This window comes from Sebastes umbrosus, chromosome 5 (genome assembly GCF_015220745.1).
Source record: "Sebastes umbrosus isolate fSebUmb1 chromosome 5, fSebUmb1.pri, whole genome shotgun sequence".
In the NCBI taxonomy this organism is placed as follows: domain Eukaryota; kingdom Metazoa; phylum Chordata; class Actinopteri; order Perciformes; family Sebastidae; genus Sebastes; species Sebastes umbrosus.
In genome coordinates, this window is record NC_051273.1 from 11043247 (window position 1) to 11065757 (window position 22511).

General features: G+C 39.8%; 1 long non-coding RNA gene across 2 annotated transcripts in view; it reads right to left on the bottom strand.

Annotated features, from left to right (window-relative positions):
- Positions 1–747: 747 nt before the first annotated feature.
- LOC119488415 overlaps positions 748–22511 on the bottom strand; it is a 174117-nt gene continuing 152353 nt past the window's right edge. For both annotated transcript variants that reach the window (XR_005206966.1, XR_005206965.1), the window contains 3 exons: positions 18629–18702; positions 3831–3916; positions 748–1929 (listed from right to left, as the gene is read on the bottom strand). This is a non-coding gene — a long non-coding RNA (uncharacterized LOC119488415). The remainder of the gene's footprint in view (positions 1930–3830; positions 3917–18628; positions 18703–22511) is intronic.

Sequence of the window (22511 nt, forward strand, 5' to 3'; positions counted from 1 at the left end):
ACAGAGAGAGACATTGGGTGTCATCTTCCGTCAGTAGCCTGTATGGCTGTGAGTTAGGACCACAGCTATGTGATCATTTACACTCACTGCTGCAGATAGCCAGGGGCTACTGTTCTCTGTGCTCATTTGAGTGTATGTGCGTGTGCAGAGATTTTGCGTTTCCATACACAACACTTGCTCGAGTGTATTGGTGTGTCTGAAGCACACAGCTGAAGATGAATCCAAACAGAAACTCAAATGTTTCACATTCCAGATATATAGTAATAAAAGACACACACTGTCAGAACTGCTATAAAGGCTTTAACTGCAGGCATTTCATCTTTATTAAATGTATATAAAATGACAAGAAGTTTTATTTTAAAGACCCCATATTGTAAAAAGTGCGATTTTCATGTTTCTTTATTATAAAGGTTTATAGGTTAAAGGTTTAAGTGCTATATAAATACTGTGAAAGTATTGAAACGCTCAAAGGAGAACTACACACAGCCCGTATTCAGAAACTGTGTGTTTAAACAAGCTGTCAGGATATCTGTAATTTTGTGATGTCATAAATCTACAATATATAGACCAGTTTTAAACGTAAACTTTATAAATGTGTCCCAGTTTATTTCCGGTTGCAGTGTATGTGAATCACATCAGCTGACAGGAAGTAAACATGGACCCAAACTGTTGCCTAGCAACACAATTCCATTGAAATGGCTAAAACAGCGTTTCAGACAGAGGCATATTCAGGCTTACAGTATGAGGAAAATTAAGTTTTTTCTTTTAATATTACATCATGTAAACATGTTCTAGTAGAAACGTAAAATACAAGTATGAACCTGAAAATGAGCATGATACGGGACCTTTAACTATCTAGTACAGTAGTAGATACACATTCAACTTCAAATGTGGACAGAAAGACTTAGAGACATGTTTTAGCTTTTCAAATAGAAAATCTTGTGTGAGAAAACCAACTGTATTACAAAGGCTAATGTATAGTTGTTATTTATTTAAACCTGCAAGAACTGACTTTCTTTGCCACTTGCAGAAAACATTTATGAACATAAAATTGACATGTCATAATGTGATGAACCTGTTAGCAAACAGTTGCTGATTTACACATCCAGCAGGTACGGAGTAACAATATGATTCATTTAGAGTCGTGTTTGCGCCCACCTGATGACTTTAAGTCCAATATTAACTCTCCTTTTTGCTCTGTTTTTGGTCTCTACCAACTCCTGAGGGAAATATCTGGCTCTTTAGCTGCTAAATGCTCCACTGTGATACTTAGCTATAGTCGCTAACCGTTTGGTGCTGAGCAGGTAGTGTACAGTGGGTTTTTAGAGCATTTTCACTGAAAATAGGCTGAAAATGACGCTATGAGAGCAGTGACAGTGAATCAAAACAGTAAAGTTGTGGGCCGGAAAGCTAAACAATGAGCTGAAACTCACTGTAAAACTCTGTAAAGCAGAGAGGAGCTGCAGGTTCATCACTACAAGCGACCCCTTTCACATTATCACACTCATTTCACATTTTCATTTGATGCATTATCATAAAATATCAATTATAGCAGCTTTGAAGTTTACATTTAATATAAGTACTCCAAGTATGTTCAAATATTAATGTCATGTCATAGAACATAATGTAAATGTGATTAAACTGCAAGTCCAGCAAGGAAACCCCCCAAAACAACAGGCATCAATGGCAGTAGGTTTTCATCTGTATTATTACAAGGGTTTTCTCTGCCTGAACATTTTTTTCCCCGAAACCTCAGAGAGCAAAGTGTCCTGTCCAGCTGAAGCTTTCGTTTCAGTTCAGTTCAGGTCATTCCCGTTCAGCTGGATTCAATTTAATTCAGTTTGCTTCACCTGGAAATGGTTCACACTACTGACAGCAAGCTTTCATTCGCTCTCCGTGTCTTGTACTCCGACTGGCCCGATGATCCACCTGCAGAGAGACAGAGAAGCGACGTCAGTGTGTGTGTTGTTGAGAGAAAGACATACAAGGCTCAGCTGTGTATAAATGCAATAACTCCAGTTTAATGTGAAAATCTTACATGTCCAGGAAGTCTACTTTCAGGAATAACAGGGTATAAAGTGGTGCTTCTTTAAAGATTTTCTGTTAAAATGCATTTGTGAAGATAATAAATGCATTTTTGTTTACTGCACGGGCACAAAATTAATCTTTAATTCAACCAATGACAGAAATACATTACAAACCCATGTAGACACAGCAAAGGGATGAGGTGTCTGTCAATGTCCTCACACACCCTCTCTAACACGCGCACACACACACACACACACACACACACACACACACACACACACACACACACATAAAAATTCAATCATGTCTCTGCTGCAGCCTGGGGGAAACACCGTGTGGAAGCATCACTATAGTGGAAAATCACCTTTTCCATGTTATTTTACACAGCTTCACCTACACTACACACACACACACACACATACACACACACGCTGCATTTACACCAGGAACCAAGAGATCAGATTTTTTTTTAACTCTTTGTGGTGCAGATCTCACACCGTCATGGCTGTCTCAGCCAGAAGACTCGGTCGCTGAGGAAAGTGATTTTTATACAACCGTGAAAAACATCGGTGCCTCAAAGAGCTAATGTGACCTTGTGACAATAGATGGTTCGGTGCTGTGAGCTTTCTCAGTGGCGTTCCCGTCATCGTGATACCTGACTTGACTGCCAACATTTGTCTGTATAAGAAATATAATTGATAAGAGGTGCGAAAGCTTTAAAATACCCTGATGATCGGTGTGATCATTTGGCAGTTATCTTCAGAACATTTGAATAGGTGTGACATCAGCTTTATTGATATACAAGCACTGTGACGGTAAAAGTGCCATCTGACGGCAAGATAAAGTGGTGATTTTAAATAAAGCGTACACTTTAACAGATATTGATTTTGATAGGTGAGCCTTTATTTTAGGTGGTAAAATATGTTTTTCTGCCGTCTCCGTCCACAGCAGTGTATTGCTTTGCTCCGGTGTCGGTGCTCCTGTCTGTTTCTCCAACCTGGGGGCGCGCCGACCATCATCTACTGTAAATAATACACTGACTATGGATAAGTACCTCTTACAACCCCACTTCAAAACACCTAAACTATCCCTTTAAGCTAAAAAGTAATCAACAATAGAAGTTCACTGCTGGACAAATATCTTATGAAACTAAATAAGGAGACATGAAGCAGCAGTGAGTGGAGATCTGTGGTGCTCTGCTAATGTTACAACCATTTCAGAGGCCTGTGGTGTGATTCAACGTGTCAAAGCAGAGGGAAAATAACATGTCGAGCATCTCGTCAAATCGCTCCGGCTTTAAACGGCCTCTCTCCAGAGTGTGTTTAGGAAATTAAGGGCCAGGGATTTTTTTCATAATTGTCTACTTTATCATTTTATTACAGCTAGCTTTCCTCTGATGGGCTCCCTTTATGATTTATCAAATACAATTACTGCGTGACTTATTTCAGGAGCCTCTCCACTGCTGAGGACCATTAATGTGTGTGTGTGTGTGTGTGTGTGTGTGTCAGCTCTGGTGTATTTAAATAGCATTAAGTAATTGGAAAAACAGGAAAAGAGCTGGAAAAGCTAAATTGTCTTTGTGGATTTATACCGCCATCCCCCCAATTTCTCTCTCTTTTCCTCTGTTGCTCTGCCTAAATACTCCGTTTTAAAGGTAAAATAGGAAGAAATGATGTTTGACCTGATACAGAGAAACTCATTTTTCTGCTGCTAAGATATTTCTTCAGGAAAGAAGAAACGGTGGGATAGAGAGAAGGAAAGAATCAGACACACAGAGAAAGAGAGAGAGGTTAATTCCATACCTTCCCCTCCCTGTTAATGAAGTGTAGGTGGCGTTCTGGTCAGCGCAGCTAATTGAACAGCGGAGATTACAGCAGCCGCTGCTCCTCTGTGAAAAGAAGGCCGTGTTCATTAGTCGTTGCCATATAATATTCATTCTCTGTAGAAATGTGTAGATAGTAATCTATGCAAAGAGCCGCTGGGATGATTTTAAAGCTCTCAACATGTACTGTGGTAGCAGTAACTCAAACAATCATAATGTGAAAAATGACGGGTTTTGGGCTTAACTCCTGCCTGGGTTCATCATATCTTTACTTTCCTGCTTGAAAATGCATTTATAAAATAATTCTACTCATAGCGTTTATTCCTTGATGCTAAATAATTATATTTTTTAACATTTTTAAAGGCTTAAAGTGTGCTCGGGCTGGTGGGCGGTGCTTGGTATTTCCTCAACAGATCTCAACATGGCGGCTGGGTCACAAACTTTCTCATTTTACAGCTAAACAGTACACTATAAGATGTTTCTGAAAACATCTGAGGCGAGAAATGGGCATTACAGTAACAGAATGTCGATTCATATTTGATCAGCGCTGCCTAGTTTGACCGTTTGATCGGAGTTCATGAGTGATTGACAGCTGCTCAGAGACGGCAGGCTTCAGCTCGGCTCTGATTAGTTGTTTTCCTCCAGTCTGTAAAAAAAAATACTATACTATTATAGCAGTTATGAACACACCCCTACGTGGAGATTATTGCTATATATCATATAATAAGTAGTGGTTTAGAGAGTAACGGTGCCTACACACTTAAAAGGTTGTTGTCAACGTCTTGCCAAGCTATCTACATATTCTTTTATATTCTTTTTCTCTGCAATTCATTTATATTCTATTAGTATTCTTGTGTCCACATACCATAGAGGAGTGATTGTGGAATAAAAAAATGATTCCTACTGTCACATTCTCTGGGGTCAGTAGTTAAATGAATACACTGACTGTGTGAATCATAGAGTATGTTTTCATCCAAATGTTCTGCCAATTTCAAGGAAATGAGTGTGCAAAACAAGATTACATAATTAAAAGAAGCGCCAGTAACCCTGGTAAATTGTGGCGTCGCATTGCTGCCTCTGGCATTTCATGTTATTTTCATGAATTTAATTTGTATCTTCACACCATGTGACATTCATGTCTGCTGCTTCTTTTATTTTTTTTATGTGGGGGGTTTTGTGGTGAAGTAATGTAATAATGGCTGGGAGCGATATGCTGAAGTCTCTCCTACACTGGAGACATATAATAAGAAAAGGTTGAAGCAGATATAACAACATTGTTTTTCAAAATAAACTGCGTCCACCTGCCTTAAAGCAGCAGTGGGTAGAAATGGAGCTGATATGATTAAAAAAAGTTATTTTTATAAAACGGTCACTATATCCTGACAGTAGTGCATGAGACAGGTAACCTGAAAAAAAAATCATGTGCTTCTGTGTCCTCCAGTGCTCCTAATGGCATCTGCAAGATTTCACAGACCGGAGGGAAACAACCAATCAAAGCCGAGCTGCCGTCTCTGAGCAGCTGTCAATCACTCGCAAACTCCGATCAAACGGTCAAACTAGGCTGATCAAATATGAATCAGTATTCTGTTACTGTAATGCCTATTCCTTGCCTCAGATGTTTTCAGAAACATCTTGTAATGTACTGTTTAGCTATAAAATGATAACGTTTGTGACCCGGCAGCCATGTTGAGATCAGCTGAGGAAATACCAAGCACCGCCCACCACCTGGAGCACAGCCAATAGGAACGCTCTCTCTGAAATGACCTGTGATTTGCCAAAGTCTCTAGGGTCACTAGATTTTTTAAAGCCTGAAAACATCGCCATGAGGAGGTGCAGAAGTCTAGTTTTCTCTCAGAACTTGAACTACAATATGCTGAAAGGTTATTATAGAATTTTTGCCCAATGATGCCACACATATTCTGCCTACTGCAGGTTTAACTGCATCTTCCCTCTGTTGGTTCACCATTTTTTTAAAATATAAATATGTTTTAATGTCTGGGATTTCTAAAATAAAATCAGGTGGATGGAACGCCGACCAGGCAGCCATGACGCTGACCCATTCATCTGGTTTCCTGATGCTGCAGTCGCTGCAAATAGAACTCAGTAGAAACCCAGCACGTCTTTATCAGGACAAAAACAAAACTCCTCTCTGCTTCTGTCACTTTTCTAACCCCACCGAACCCTCTCCCCTCCCCTCATACCCTACCCCCCTTTCAGTTGCCCGTCCAGCTCTCTCTCTCTCTCTCCCACTGCCTCGCGCTGTCTCTCTACCTCTCTCGCCCCCTCCCTCAGGGCAGAAGTAAACCACGCCTTGAGGCCCTGCTCCCATTGTGTGTCCTCTGCTACTTCTGTTTGGGGCCTTTGTGTGCCGCTAATCAGCCGTGGGGCCATGCTCGGCCCCGAGTGTGTGTCTGCCAGTGTGTGTGTGTGTCTGTGTCCCTTGCCCTCATTACGTAGCCACACTGGGAGGCCAGCATGGGAAGTTTCTGCTGCACTATACACCTCCCTCCATCCCTCCTTCTCTCTCTCCCTCCCTCTAGCTGTCCATCACTCCACCCCCGTCTCATCTCGCCACCCCAAGACTCAAAGCTACACTGGCCATGGGTTTTAAATAAAACTACACCTGTTCTAGCCTAAATCAAGCATCCTTCTTCTGAAACAAAACTTCTCCCAGTCCTAAATATTTGCTCAAATTATTATCAGTATTATTTTGATTTCTACTGGCTTGAAATATTCAAAGTTTCACATGTGAATTGATATTCAAAACGTCTTCCAAACAGATTTTAGTGGACTCTTCTACCTCAACACACCGTAAGAAGGTAATTAGCTTACTAAGTATTAAAATTCTCAAAAGTAAAAGTTGCTTCCTGCTGACATTTTGTGATGCCAATGTGTACTTGTCTCACAGATCTTGAGGGGCAGTTGTCATCCACCATTAACTGCTTTGAAATAAGCAATTAATTACCTTTTGTGAAATATCACAATGGACGCACGATTATAATTTGTATGTGGCAATGTATTTTAATTCAGGTTTCAAAGGGATTTTGTATTTACTTTACTTACTGTACATGGTAGCAAGTAAAAACAAAACATTTTAGCCTACACTTGTGAAAAACCTTAAATACAAGCTATATTAAAAATGCTCAAATAAAAAGTTGAGCTTTCTGCTGAACAATGAAGTCAGTGCTGCACATGGCCGCTGTTTTTTCTGTATCTTCATGTATTCTGGACATGAATATATACATTATATTACAGCCTGTAAACACCATCTATCTATCTGCTGTTGAAGGCCATCGAATTTGGCTAAAATCTCTCCTTTTTGTGTGTTTTTAAAGGTCAAATATCATGACCTGTTTAACAGTTGATCAAACTTTGACCAAAATGTTATCTATTAATGTCAGTAATTAGTTTATACTCCATTCCTGCTGCCTAGAGTAAATATCACTGACATTTTCAAATCAAAAATTGCTATTTGAATAGTTATATAGGACATGACAGTATGCATACTATTTCGGGAGTATGCATTTTTAATTGCAGCAAACAATTAAAGTAATCTGTGGGTGTGGAATAAATAAGTATTAGAGTTTGAGCTTCTCCCCTCGGGACAGAGATTACCAAATGCCAGGTCTAACAGGATTCTTTTGTCTCTCACGCCATCAAGCTTTTACATGTTTCCACATAATACTGGTGGAAGACAATGGTGATATTATGCTGTCAATGAACAGCATTGTTTTAGGTTTCACACATTTTTTGTAATTTCTTTTCATGGTGATTAGGTGATAATCAGCAAGTAACTTATCTTAAATTTCTTTGGAATTACTGCCAAATTACCCCAATATTTAACTCCAAATCTTTCAAAAATTACTTTATTATAAACATTATTTAAGTATTATATTGCGCTATTTCCCAATAGCTGGTAATTTATTTAATACAGTTCCAGGATAAGAATAAAAAGTTAATTGATATGTTTCATTTACATGTCTGCTGATAAATAGATAATAATTACCAAATAACTTAATTGAAGTTTCTTAAAAAACTCCCTGAATCATTACATTACAGTAGCTAGCAGGTTACATTTGTGTAGACAATAAGTCACACAATGTTGAGATATGTGCCTGATCAGAAGTGTCTTCTATTATGGTTTTCCAACTCCGATGAAGAGCAGCGCACAGCCGCTTCTCAAGCCTAAGGGCCCTATTTTAACCATTATATGCTATTCTAGCTTATAATGGTTAAAAAGTGTTTTAATAAAGTAATTTTTGATATATTTTGAGGTGAATATTAGAGTAATTTGGCAGTAATTCCAAAGAAATTTAAAAATAAATAGGTTATTTGCTAATTATCACCTAGTTACCATGAAATGAAGTGTTATCCAAATTTCTCATTTGGGACAGTAAAGTTGAGTTATAAATGTTTTCCCCTCTCCATACCAGGCTCAGTATGAACAGAAAGTGGAAAGGAACAATATCACAGTACACGACACTCGCACTGTTTGTTTGGCAGGTGATTCAACAGTGACAAGAGTTCAGAACAATAATGGAAAGTGAAGAAAAACTGATAGTTTAATCAGTCTCACGTTATTATAATACATGAATAAGCTGGACTGAGTGAACTGTCCGTTGCTCATTATTGCTCCCCTCTGTCACCAGCTGGGTGCCCCCTCACCCTCCTGTTACCCTACCACTCCTCCTCCTCCTCCTCCACTTCACCTCCTTCTCATCTGTCCATCCCTTCTTTTCACTCTCTCTCCCCAGTTTCCCCTCCTCCTTCTCACATCCATGATGTATCACCTGTCCGTGTGTGTGTGTGTGTGTGTATATCGGTCTTGGTGCCCGATGGGGTTTTAGCCACTGGAGCTCTTTGACTTGAGGACAAGCGTTGTCTGTTCATCGCTCATCTAAACACACACACACACACACACACACACACACCCTCTCTCTCTCTTCAGTCAACAGCTACACTCCTATCTCAAATTTCAGTGTGGGACAGAGAACATCTCTCTCTCTCTCTCTCGCTCTCTCTCTCTCTCTCTTTCTCTCTTTTTTCCCTCTCTCAGTCTTCCCTCCCTCATTTCTTCCTTCACCTGAGTTATCACACTGGTTCGTCAATTTACTGACCCATATTCATGTTACTGCACATAATGAGGTTGTTACTTATATTTATTACCATCCATTTCCAGCTCAAGAGAGAGAGAGAGAGAGAGAGAGAGAGAGAGAGAGAGAGAGATGCTTAGAGACTACTTGAGAAAAAAGACATATTCCTTCACTTTTTCTTTCCATCTACTGTCCCATCACAGACACTTTTTTTTATTAGTAATTCATGGTCAAATTACTAGTTAGGACATGAGGACTGTGCCAGTAGAGGATGTGTATCACTCCTATTTTAAGGGCGCTTTCACATGCCATAGTCCATTTGGCTAGTCTGAATCGAAGTGAAATTGATACTTTTGGTTTGTTTTCTATTTAGTCTGGTTCAGTTTCACAGTGCACAAAATAAATCAAAAATTAAATTTGTGGAGAGACGTGTACGGAGCGAATGTATCTTCTGAGAGCTGCCACGTCTGATCACCTTTAGCAAGCAGTCTCGGCCCAGTTGTTTTGGCCCACACCAGAGTACGATTACTGCGTTCACAACTACCAAACGAACCGCAGCAATTAAAATGGACCAAATGTTGGCTTGTGAAAGCGACCTAAGATTCACAAGGCAAACTCTCATCTGTCCAAGTGGAGCTGCAGAGGTCAACGACAACCAACCTTTAATGTGAAGGATGTACTCTGAGGTCTTTCCAGACACCCGAGTTCAGCCCACTCCTGTGTAACTGCGGTTACTGCACTAATCCACCTGTCGATTTCAAGCTCCATCTTTCCCTCAGTTGTGAACTAGACCCAGAGATTCTTGAACTCCTTACACTTGCTACCAACTCACTCCTGATCCTGAGACAGGAAACACACCATCTGACTCTCATCCCAACTGCTTCACACAAGCGATGAAGCCAACAGTATTGCATCATCTGCAAAAGGTAGAGATGCAATAGAATCAAGAACAAATAACAGCCTGGGAAAAGCCCAACACCCAGCTAGAACATACTTTATTACCTATGAAAGGGCCGAGTGACTTGGAGCAGCGGTCCTGGTAATCCAAGGGACATTGTCGTATGCCTTCTCCAAGGCCCAAAAGCAAAGGGCAATATCACTGCAGGGACTTTCACAGATCACCAAGAACCTTTTGAGGAACTTCAGCCGGAGGAACTAGGAACTAAATTTAGTTCCTCTACACAAGTTCAAGGTAGTACTTTACAGTGGTTCAGGAAATATCAGGGCAGGATTTGCATGACTTATCATTGTTGACTGATCAAATACAGACTTCTCGGCTGCTATAATTTCTGTACTGCTTCATTCACAGATGAGAAAGTTGTGTTTTAAACGTTTCCGTTGTTCCTTAAAAGACATTCCTAGTTTAGTTCTTGAGAGTAGTTAAACTCCCATAACCCCACCAGCGTCCTTAAAGGAGTACAGTCTCCTTTCCTTGCATTAACTTCGCCAAGAAGACAGAACGGTGATTACCAAAAACAGCAGCAATAACTGGAGCAAAATACGAGTTTCTCAAGTTTATGTGAAATACTTGAAAATACAAATAGCTTTTACGTGAATATCTGCACTGAAAACCCAAGATGGACCCGAGAGAAAGTCATGATAACTACCTTCCCGATGAACTACTGCTGTGAAGGATTTACACTGGCTAAAGGTGACAAAACTGCTATAACCTTAAAACATAAATCTCTTTAGTTTGGTGCATGGAGGGCAAGATGGGAACTCTGTGTGTGTGTAGAAATAGATGATAATTAGTGTTGACTCAAGGCTTCCCTGACCATAATCCCCTGAACAATCTACACTCATACAGGTCTTCACTAAAACCAATTATCAACAGAAGACGAAGAGAGGTACTAAATTATTATTAGTATCTAATAACAGTTAAACCTCTTTTTCCGGTTGGTGAATAATAAGTTGTCTTTTACAGCCTTCGATGGACGAAGTGTTTCTATTAACACGTGAAAATAAAAAGAAAATATTAGCAGTACATCTACACTTCAATCAGAGTTCATAGTGCGTCTTTTACATTAACGACTGGTTCATTTGTGTTTTATAGAGTAAGTTAAATAGCACTACCAGCGTATAGCTTATGCAAAGCAATAATTGATAATATGGTGGACTTGCTGCTCTCAAAAAACATGACATTATATTTCAAAAGCCGCCTGTTTATGCCAGGACAACCCACGCTCTTAGAAATGGTAATTGAGCTTTGGTTCACTTTCATGGCTAATTACCCCTGTAAGACTGTCTCTGCTATGTCTTTTGTATTCATGTGTGTATCGGTTTCAATATGTAAGTCCAGATATTGTGTACAGTAGATCCAGTATGTGTCACTGTGGTATTGTGCAGTCCTCGTCCTCTGATCCTCTGTATGGTTAGCAGATCACAGAGCTCTGAAGGGGCTTTTGCAGCTTATTCAAGTCGGACCGGTATACCATGTGAGCTTCTGTTAGTTTAGCTTGTATTGGCTTGTAAGTGAAGATCTAATATGAAGAGTAGAATCAAAGGCAGTCACTCCACTCCAGGCCCTTGTTTGACTATAATGATTCAGCTGATATGTGACTTTGCTGCCACGTGATGGGAGCTGGTTAGTCCTAATGATTTTAGTGACCATGCCAAGAAAACCCCATAATCTTTCCACTTCCGACACCCTCAAGCCAAAATATCTTGCATCTTGCATATAACATATCTCATATCTCAATTTGAGGGTTGTCATGACATCTGCTTTGTGTCCTAGGGTTACGAACACTTCCACACCATAAATGATTTGCAGGTGCATGTCTGCCACTGCTTTCTTGTTCCCAATTCTATTAGTATTTCATATGGACACTTAGACTGCAGAACAATAAGAAAGTAATGTGCAGGTATATTTTACACTTTTGGTGCCCGATTGTTACATGCATAGAGTGTCTTTTAAAAGTAATGTAGGTTTACTTCGTTTTAAGGTTCACTTGGTTAAGATTAGGCAACAAAAGTACTTGGTTAGGCTTAGGAAAAGGTTGTGGTTTGGGATAAAATAAGTACGTACGCAGCGTAAAGTAAGTGTTAAGTACATAAGTTACGCAGTGGAGTGGTGGTCGTTGAGGTGGGTGTACTATAGGTAGATGGGTATGTTACGGTAGGTTATTAAGGAGGAAGTGGGTATATTCTTCTATATATTCCAATAGCTTTTAAGCTGATAAACTGATAAGTGGGTATACTGTAAATTACCAGAAAAAGAGGTGTGTATACCCCGTATACCCACATATACCCTCCACTACGCCACTGAGGTTAGGGCAAATCTAGTACATTTTAAACGTGACCAGCTGCCATACCTTACATGATACTGTTCAAACATCTATGACAATTCATGCAACTGTCAGACTTGTTGCTGCAAAGTAACATTATGGGGACCACTGTAAAAGCTTCTGCAATAACTAAGACTGTAAATCCATCATTTTTAATATCCTGTTTGTCTTTAGTGTTTTATATTATTTGTGATCAAAGTGTTGAGACATAAAAAGAGATTCTGGCTTCTTGTATTTTTTTTATTATTTATAATTATGCAGGATATTAATGGTATTTTGTTTTTGAAATGATCCTGGCATTACATGTTAACAAGTCGCTGGTATATCTCCAGCATGTTAACACTTTCTCATGTTACACACATGGAGTTTTGGTGAAGATGGAGTTGGAAGGAGGAAGGTGAAGGAGACACACTGAAGTGAGTAGAAAGAGGGAAAAAAGGAGAAGACTCGAGTCTCTTGCTTCATTCCCTCCAAACTTGTAATGGCGGTTTGATTAGCAAGCATGTAATGTACTTTACCCCCACGGATGGAGACGGGGTGGGGGGGTGGAGGGTGAAAAGAGGCGAGGGATGGAGGGAGAGGTATAGCAGGAAGGAGGAGGAGTGTATATAGGCTGCCCTCTCAGCAGGTCTCCTCATTTCCCCTCCTCCCTCCACCTCCTCCTCCACCACTTTATTCCTCAACTCCCTCAGAACAGGACAGAAGTTTCCCCCCTACTCAGAAACCCTAGCATCACCTCCTCTGCCTACACACACACACACACACACTAAAGCCTAACGCCATCCCTCCACCACCTCCTTCCCCCCTATAGCTGCACCATGCTGTGTAAGCGGTGGGTGTGGGTGGGGTAGGATGGGGTTGGAGGTCAGAAGCAGGAAGAGTTTTTTTTTTGGGGTCGCCCACCCCCGTTAACAAGCTGCATACAGGAAGTTGTTTGTGCACAGACACAATACAAGTTTATTTGAATCCAGCAGGGAAAAGTCGGCTGTGTTGTCACTCAGCTGGTTTGAGGGTTAAAGGCTAAAGAAAATGTTGAGGTAGCATCCATCGGTGTGTTGCTTTAACTGGCAGAAAAGATCAGGAACTAATAGTCATCAGAAAGATAAGCATATCTAAACTTCCACTTAAAAAGTTTTAATGATTAATAACAACTCAAACCACTAAAAATCCAGTTTGATCCTCGACGTTTACTTTATTTAGAATATACAAATTTTGACCACTGTTTTTCTAACTTTTGCACAACTTTTAACACTTCTTTTGTTACAGTATGTCCCAAATGTAATGTCCTATTGTACTTTGAATTATGGAGGCAATGACAATGCAGTTCTTGAGTCAAAAGACAAAAGAAACAAGATATAACACAGTCATTTAATCTATTAAAACATCACTGATAACCAGTTATTACAAGTCAAATTAATCTTAATAAACATTCAAAGAAAACTTCTTTTTAAGTCTTATTTAATATGTGAACAATACAATTTCCCTTTATCCGTCTGTGCCTCCCACCACGCCAGATCAGTGTTTGTCTTCCCCCCTCTGCCTCGCTGTGCTGTCGGCTCCGGGTGTGAGCAGAACAACGTTAATGTGTGGAGACACCTGACAAGCCCACTGGCCTTTAGGGCTCAGCCTAATCACTCTGGACCCAAACCCATCGGGAATTAAACCTGCAAAACCAAACAGTCACTGTGGGAGCTGGCTGGCATCTGCTGCAGCCACTCCAATGGCTGCTGAGGGGAAAGGACATCGCACGCTGCATGTCGTGAAAATGTGTAGTTTAAAGAGAACGAAATAAGCAGATTTATGTGCAAACCTGAAGTGTAAACAATTAGGTTGGAGACATAACTTTTATTTTTTTCAGAAATTTATAGCTTTTCCTAACAAAATAGATCATTGGAAAGCCTGAAAATTAGGAAATGTGTGCATTATTTGATAGTTTGTGTCACTCCTCCTGCCATGTGTGAATGGAAATAGTCCAATTTATTGCAAATTATTTAATTATTTTACTGAAGCATAATCCATCATGGGGAACTTCTACATCTTCTACAATAGAGTCGGCAGGGATGACGTATTTTTGTAGGCAAACCAGGAAGTTAGCATCGCCCTGGATCCCTCAACAAAAAGCCAATGGGATTTTTTCTCATTGGGTTTTGGATTATTGCAGAAAATAAGCTCTGTGGCAAACAAACGTTTATGATACTTACCACTTTTATGATTTTTGAAGCGGAAATGCAATCGCCAGAAGTAAAAAGCTAACGTTAGGCTATAAACGAACTACACCACGGTCGCATGAACAGGAGTATACACAGCGAGGCTGTAAAGGCGGACGAGTCGGCGTGATGACGTTGAGTAGTCTCATTTAGCCACTTGTTAGCAACCGCCTTTTTTAAGACACGAAAGGCTTCAAAATTCACGAGTGGGATATTTATTGATGTATTTTATGTCGTAGAACAAAAACATTAAAATCTCTTAAACTTGTGTTAACCACAGACTTTAATTCAGGCATCTAGCCATTCAAAAAAAACATTACTTTCCAGAGGAGGGAACCAGAAGTGCTAAAATGTGAACTCATTTCCGTGTTTTAGGACTCATTCCTGTAGTGCTCTATTGCTACCTCTGTCTGTAATTCTATACAGGACATTGCTTTGATGGTAAATCTGACAGCATTATGGTCTCAGGGTTGAATCCTGCACACATGCAAAAACAGATTCATGTGCCATTATATTAAAAAATGTCCAGAAAGTTATAATTCCGTATGACCAGGCAGAGTCTGATAAATGCGGGCTTATACACTAACATGAAGGAGGTTTGACAGCTAGAGGCCAAGAGTCAGTCTGAAGATGTCGCTGTAATGTGTCTGAACCGACATTAAAGCTCTTTTGCCACCGTTCAGAGTACAGTAGTGCGTTAACTTTAAAATTAATGGGGATTTTCCAGTGTTTAAAGTACAGTAGCTTGTTAACTCCCGTATCTGTTAAGCCACGCAGGGCCCCTCTCCACTCTCTCCCTCTCTCCAGATGCCCTCATTAATTTTAGATTGGCTCTAAATGAGTCTCCTTCATCGCGGCCGAGGTTTTCTAAATTAGATTCATTTATATTTAAATTGTGAAACAGGCGTGGTTAATGAGAGAATCATTATTTTTGGGGTTATTTCAGATGGGCTGATAGTTGGGCAGCTCGGTGCTGTGTGAAGTGGAGCCACCAGAGGATGCACACATGATGTGAGAAGCACAGAGTTTGGGCTTTTCATTTTCTCCGACTAACATCACTAAAATCACTTATCCTCAGGATTTCAGAATAAAAGCGATGGAAAAAGATGGATTAATTGTCAGTGAGGTAATTTTAGCAGCACAAGCACTGTTTGAATTAGCAAAAGAAGAAGAGCTAATAAGGGACTCATGAGACTTTACAAAACTTCTGTATAAATACATGCAAAAATGTTTTATGTAAGTAACAAACAAACAAAATTGGACATTTTTTATGGTTTTGGTGTGACCCATTTAATGTACTATATACGTTTATTTCTCTGTCTAGGCTGAAAGATCAAATTCTTCACTGGTTAATAGATAAAATGTGTACGTTTTCTGCCTCTTATGTGGATTATACAACAAGAAATCTACCTGACTGTCATACAACATGCCCTTGTTTGTTTCCATTGCTAACACCTAATTTAACACTCTTAAAACTAATGTGTCGTGTTCAACACATCTGTGTCGTTTATGGCACATGTGGTGCCAAAAACGCATTACAAGACACACACGTTGACTTAACAGGTGCCTCTACTGACACATGACGCCCCGACAAAAGCAGCAGGATGCCTCTCGACCTAAACTGCTAAAATTGGAGTGTTGGAAATGTCACATCTGAGGAAAAGAGGACGTGAGGTGGAACAACAGAGCTCCCCCCCCCATCGTCCCCATGAACCCATCCATCCTCCTCATAAAAAACACAAATCACACAGCGCTTTACAGCTGTACGCCTCCTTACAAGGCGTCTCTCAGCTCTCGGCGTCCTATAGCAACCCCCAGCTTCTCCCCGCCAGGAATTTGACTGTTAGGAATCTAAGTGCCAGGCGTTTAAAACCTGAAGAATGCTATTGTTCTGGTCACAGCTGCACCAGCGCTGGCCTGGCTACTGCTGCCACTGTGTGTGAGTGTGAGGAAGAGGGGGGGGGGAGGAGGAGGAGGAGGAGGAGGAGGAGGAGGAAGGAGGGAGGAAGGAGTCCAAGGTGTGAAAAAGGCAACTTTACGTGTTTCCAGTGCTCTGCGGTCTCATGACAAAGCAGAACATAGTTGACAGCGAGTTGACACATTCCGCAGGCCTGGATGGTTGCAAAGCTCTCTCCACCCTCTCTCTCTATCTTCTATCTTCCACCAGCATCACATGACCCACTTTATGTCTATCGCTTTCTTTTTTAAATCAGATAAATATACACAACACATTTGCTTAGAGTTGTGAAAAACACTGAGGTAATTATGTAGAGAAAAAGTTGAGGATTAAGATGTATGTTCAAGTGTACTGTAGTTTAGGATGGAGTTCTTTAAGTAAATATAATATGTTTTAGTTTGTAATGGTGAATGAAAAAACATATTAGAATCAGCAACAGATGGTTTTATTTGTTCATGTTTTTTAGGTGTATATCATTTTAATACATCTTCTTAATTCTTTTTTTTGTGAGTGTCTCTTGTTGACCAAATAAGACTGTAGGCGCAGCTAAGTCAAAACGCTGCCGCCAGAGTCCCGACAAGAAACAACAGATTTGATCACATCACACTTGTTTTCACATCTCTGCATTGGCTTCTGGTTAATTTCAGAATTGATTACAAAATTGAACTTATTGTCTATAAATCTTAGTCATCTCGTACCTGCTTACCAACTGTGAGCCTATTGTATGTTTTAGTCATCTAGCAAAGGCCTTTAGGTTGTTCCAAGGGTTAAATAAAATGTTGGTGAAGCTTCTTGACTAGTTTAATTGTCCAATAACTTGCTAGATTATATTAAATTTGCTCTTACATTAACATTAAAGCAAAATAAAAAAAAAAAATTCTCCTGCACATTAGATTTGTTTGTAATTTAAAAGGCATCTTGACCTTGAAAACATCAAGGTCTCCTTCAGCGGTTTGCTCCGTTGTCATGGATAAAGCTCAGTTTTGTACTTCACAGTCATGTGATGAGACTACAGTGTATCTCCATGACAACTGTGCAAACTTTTTTTCAGTGGTGGATGAAGTACTCAGATCTTTTACGTAAGCAGAAGTACAAATACCACGGTCTAAAACCACTCCATTACAAGTAAAAGTCCTGAATTCAGAATGTTACTTAAGTAAAAGTAGAATCATTATCAGCAAAATGTACGTAAAGTATCAAAAGTAAAAGTATTTATTTATTATTCAATTCAATTTATTTTTTTATCTAGCATCAAATCATAAAACAAATTATCTCAAGATGCTTTTCATATAGAGCAGGTCTGTACAGTACTCTATAAACTCTATTATGCAGAACGGCTTCTTTTAATGTGTTATATTCTTAAAGAATATATATACTGGATAACATCGTCAACCCTGCCTTTAAGTACAGTACTTAAGTAAATGTACTTGGTTTTTTAGTCAAACCACATCTGATAGTTTTATTTGTTTGTTTGTATACTATATTGTTTTCTTTTATGAAGCCTTATTGTATCTCCCCTGTCATAAAATGTTATAAATAAAGTTTTGCTTTATTGCTATTGCTGATATTGCTATTGCTTAATAGTATTTAGGTAATAGATTTAGGTAATAAATAAGCTCACCTTGGGGCTTTGTTTTCCATCTCCCTGCACAATACTCCATGATATTTTTAATGTTTATGTTCTGTGCATGGGTTTAACTTGTGAAAGGAAACCCTCAATGTCGTATATTATGACAAATACTGACTGGAGCCATAGTTTCATGTCCTTTTGATGCACAACTACTCCACTGATCCTTGTGTATATTATGTAGGGAGAATGTGCTCTGAAGATTTACAGGACTCCCAGCTCTGCTTTACTATATGCTGTATATACAGTATAATGTATATTCCAATATGATACATGCACCAGGAGGGGAAGCAGAAGCAACAGTAGTGAGGTGGCAGGGCTCCCCTCTCTCTCTCTCTCTCTCTCTCTCTCTCTCTCTCTCTCTCTCTCTCTCTCTCTCTCTCTTTCTAGTAATTACCATCCAGCTGCTCAGAAGAACAATGCTTGGCTCTCTTCCAGACGGCTGACTTCATACACTCTGTGCCACGCTCAATTTGGAGCGCAGCGGAAGCTGGGCATGACTGGCACCCTCCAGGGCATTGCTGTGTCTCTCTATAGGACTCATTGTGTGTGTGTGTGTGTGTGTGTGTGTGTGTGTGTGTGTGTTTGGGTGTGTGTTCCCTAAACCTACCAGTTCCCATTTTCCCATCCGGTTCACGCATTGTCCAGGTCTCTTGATCGTGTCTCCACTCTCCTGTTACATCACTGGAGAAACAAAACAAAATGAAAATAATAATTTAAAGTGATGACCAGTGATCTGATTCTTTACAGCACAGTGTTGCAGGTTGTCATTACGGAAATCCTCATGCATAAAGGAAATTATATTTTGCAGTATTTAGAGGAGGATCAGGGCAGAAGCATGGCGTGCAGTGATGGCCAAACAGAAAAGCAAGATTGCCACCTATAGAAGCTCAGACTACTAGTTTGACAGGTGATCAGCGCTGTATTGAAACACCATAAAAAGTACCACAAACTTATATATCCAATGTATTTAGTAGAGCCGATGTGTTTGAAGATTTCACTCAACCTTGGTGAAAAATCTGCAGAGACTAAAAGTCCACAGTGAATCCGTACACACCCACAACAGTTCACACTGCTTCCTGATACGAAGTTGTGTTACCAGGCAACAAGTACCGTTCAGGCTAGTAACTCGCTGACTTTCTTCCCTTAATGCACTGCAGGAAAGTTTAGTGGAACGTTAAAGCGGACTCTTTGGTGTTAAACTGATGTGAAGCTTCGGTTAAAACTAATGTAGCAGCAAATCTACTAGCAGCCATCTGAATATGAAGAACTCCCTCATTATGTGGGTCGAAAATGTGCACACACACACACACACACACACAAACACACTCCCACTCCAAACTTGGCTGAATAGGGTGCAGCACGACCCGGCTCTTCCTCCTGCAGCACAATGAGGACCTGTTTGGGTCCAGCATGCCCAGTTACCCCAATCCCACTGCCCAAAAAAGCAACACACACACACACACACACACACACACATACACACACACTATCAGCCCCAGTCTGTCTCCTACTGTTTTGGACAGAAGGGCATTTAAAGAGCAGAGACAAACAGCAACAGTTGCTAATTGTTGTGTAACAGTTCGACGAGGAGATAGCAGCATTAAAACAGAAAGCCTTACAGTTCTTTCAGACAGTCACACCATCCAGCTGACAGAAACTTCTTAAGACAATATATTACAGTTATTCACACACTAAACTCTTTTTAGTGCAACCAAGCGATCCAAAAGTCCCGAACGTTATGAAAATAACAGTTTCAAGTTTGCTTTTTTGTAAATCTCTCGGGGAAACAGACCATTTTAAAAATATTTAACTATGCTGATATTTTTTTTAAATAATTTGCTCTGTTAAAATGATAATGGCAGGACCTTGATATCGGATGATTCTACAAAACCTCAGATGTTGCATTCAGTGATGGGAATTTATGAATGTTTTTAAGTGCATTTTGCAATTTGTGCAATTTGAGTATAAAAAAAAAGACGGACATTTTGACAAAATCTTTTTTATGCTCGTCTGAGGTTGGAAAAATGATCTTTCGATGACAACGAAATGTGACAAAGTGTGATGGAAAGAAAGACTAAGTGGGTAAATCATGACGTACATGAAGCATCTTGAATTATTTGTCCCACAAGCGTCCTCTAAACTGAAGAGACTACAAAACTTCAGATCCTCATATTAATACTTGAAACAAACATATGCCATATTTCATCCATGTTTCCTACACGGTTTTCCACCATTTAAGGTTTGACTGTTGCTCTTTTGATTGCGTCATCTTGTTGCACCCTATTCTTCTGCAATGGTTTAATGGTACCCGACTGCAGCATTAGCACCTCTAGCGCCCATCTCCTAATAGTCACATACCAGTAGTGGATGTAAACAGGCATTCATTTGCATTTTGTTTTGCTGAAATTCTGGAAATTCGGTTAAAATTGGCACGACATTTGGATGGAAACCTGACTTATATGAGTCGTATAGTACGTGTGCATTGCAACTACAGTATTTGCATCATTACAACTTGGTTAAATTTAGGTAAAGATCATAGATATGGTGGTAATAATGATCAGAGCCGGCCCTAGGCATAGGCAGTATAAGCGTATACTAGGAGCACCCCTATTGAAGGAAGAAAAAAAAATGTAAATGCATAACTTTCACATTTTTTAATAATACTATTTTAATACTATCATTTCAAAATATTACCAAAAAAGCCCACAACATAACTATGTGGCCCTATTTTCTGTGTGGCCCGCAGCATCACCATCATCAGGGCCAGCTCTGATGATAATAATATAGTAATTTAATAAATAAAATGTTGGTCTCTCATGCGAAAGTAAGACACAGTGTCACTTTTTGTCTCTCTAGATAATTGTAATAAATGTTGGCATTGCATGTAAATTAAGTACTGCAGAGTTTTTAATGTGAACATCATTCCTTTGGAGACTTAGCAGGTTTTGTTATATAGCTTGTGGGGTAGGTATGGCAAGGGCAAACATAAAATATTGTGTTCAAAATAGTGTTTAACATAGGTATGAAGAGGTATGGATATAATGTGAGTAGCCAGTGACGTTAAGGGGTTGAATTCTCATGTAGCTTAATGAGTAGAGCAAGGTAGGTACCATTACTGCCTTGACACTGAACTAGAACATACTGTATAAAGGGAACAGTTGGTAATAGAAACCCAGTAGGGAACAGTGCTGCCGCTGTAAACAAATCAAATATTGATATTTCTGAATTGACGCTGTCAATATTTTGTAGCTGTAGTTTTCAGCATCTCTAAGTAGTCCGCCATATCAGTTTGACCCAACTTCCTGGGCCCTTAAGATAAGCATTTCCATCAAACAGCCTGCGCTATGTTATCTAAACACGTTATCACACCTACATTAACGTCTGCCTCAATACAGTCACAGTATATTCATATGAAGTCCACCACGAATACAATAACAGTAATGTCATTCCCCATTTGCAAGGCATGCGGCTGAGGCTGGCGCTGAGTGACAGAGGGCCAGTCCAAAGCAAACAGAGGTGTGTTTCTCATTTGACTGCTCTCTCACTGCTGTTACAGAGTTAATACAGAGACACGGTGCAGCGTCCAACCAGGGGTTGACAAGAGGACCTGACTGCTTCACGACGCCATAGCTTGTGTCGGTTTTACTTTTCTAAAACAGTATCGAACTTTCAAAGTATTTAACAGTTGTTTTTGCTTTACTTATAGGTACTTTATAGTTTGTTCATTTTACTTCCCAAAATATACTTTGTCTTACAGTTGATTTTACTTGGCAAAATATACTTTTAGAGTAGAGTTTTACTTTCTGAAACAATACTACACTAAACATTTGGTTTTCCAAATGTATTTTACAGTTGGGTTTACTTCCTACACTTGGAATTAGTTTCCCAAAAAGTACTTTTAGAGTAGCTTTAACTTTCCAAAACAAAATTACTTTGCTTTACAGTTGGGTTTATTTCCCTAAAGTACTGTAAAATATATATATAATAATTTTCCTAAAAAGCACTTTTGTGTTGGTTTACTTTCCAGAATGAACCAGTGCGTATAAACCCAATAACCCAGATTTAGTCCGGTGAAAACGAACATAAGGAAAGACTGATGATGACCAGTTATACATGTATTTTTACATGTATTCATGAGTGTACTGATACTATTATACATTTGAGTGGACTTGCATGAGTAATTCAGCACATGTATGCATATACAGTATCAGTGTGCTTGAGTGTACGCTGCCTATACCCCATGTATGCATGTATGTGTGTGTTTACCGACCACGTGAACCCATCTGCATGTGTGTGTTAATTTCTGTGTGTGAGCTTGTGTTAACGTGTGTGTGTGTGTGTGTGTGTGTGCTAACGGCAGCGGGCCCCCAGGCAGGGCCCCCACAGCGTCCAGGGGGATTGTGGGTAGTTGGGAGAGGGTTTGGATTCTGGCTTTGTTTGTCTCTGTGTGCTGACATCACTGTGCTGATGGCACCAAATCCCCCGTTCTA